The sequence below is a fragment of the Mus pahari genome, chromosome 19 (genome assembly GCF_900095145.1).
Source record: "Mus pahari chromosome 19, PAHARI_EIJ_v1.1, whole genome shotgun sequence".
Lineage (NCBI taxonomy): Eukaryota > Metazoa > Chordata > Mammalia > Rodentia > Muridae > Mus > Mus pahari.
Genome location: NC_034608.1, coordinates 86179353 through 86180412, shown reverse-complemented (window position 1 = coordinate 86180412; position 1060 = coordinate 86179353).

Here is a 1060-nt window from a genome sequence, read left to right as displayed (position 1 = left end):
ATGGATCAATTAGAATTCTTCTACATGATATCCACCAGTTGTGCCAGCACCATTTGTTGAAAATACTGTCTTTTTTTCACTGGATGATTTTAGCTCCCTTGTCAAAGATCAAGAGACCATAGGTGTGTGGGTTCATTTCTGGGTCTTCAATCCGCAAGGTTGGTTTAATATAAGAAAATCCATTAACATAATCTACTATATAAACAAACTCAAAGGAAAAAAATCACATGCTCATCTCTTCAGATGCTGAAAAAGCATTTGACAAAAAACAACACCCGCTGGGTGTGGTGGCGCACGCTTTTAATCCCAGCACTCAGGAGGCAGAGGCAGGTGTATTTCTGAGTCTGATGCCAGCCTGGTCTACAGGGTGAGTTCCAGGACAGCCAGGGCTACACAGAGAAACCCTGTCTCAACAAAACAAAACAAAACAAAAAAAAACACCCCTTCATGTTAAAATTATTGGAGCGATCAGGAATTCAAGGCCTATACCTAAACATAATAAAAGCAAACCAACAGACAATATCAATTTACTGCAAACCAACAGTCAATATCAAATTAAATGGAGACATATTTGAAGCAATCCCACTGAAATCGGGGACAAGACAAGGATGCCCACTCTCCCCATATCTATTCAGTATAGTACTCTGGGGAATTGCAGGCTGAGGTCTGAACCCTGATGGTCACAATTCACCTACATGACACGGTAGGCTTTCCCTCATGCTCCTGGAACTCTGGCCCCTGTCTAAGTTACCATCTCCCACATCCCCCACAAGAGACGCATGGTCAGTAGTCACATAAGCAATGGCCCAAGCTTCTGCTCTTCAGGCTAAACTCCTCCCCAGTTACCTAGCAACAGTGAAGACCATAAAAGGGGCTGTTAGGCCCCCACCTCCCTCTCTTACTCTTAAGCTCTTACTCTCTCCCTCCTTTGTTCTCTCACCTCTCACTTCTCTCACTCCTCTCTCCTCTTCCCTTTTTCTTTGTCTTCTCCTCTCCCCTCCCCTCTCCTCTCCCCCTCCTCCACCTCCTCCTCCTTCTCTCTCTCTCTCTCTCTCTCTCT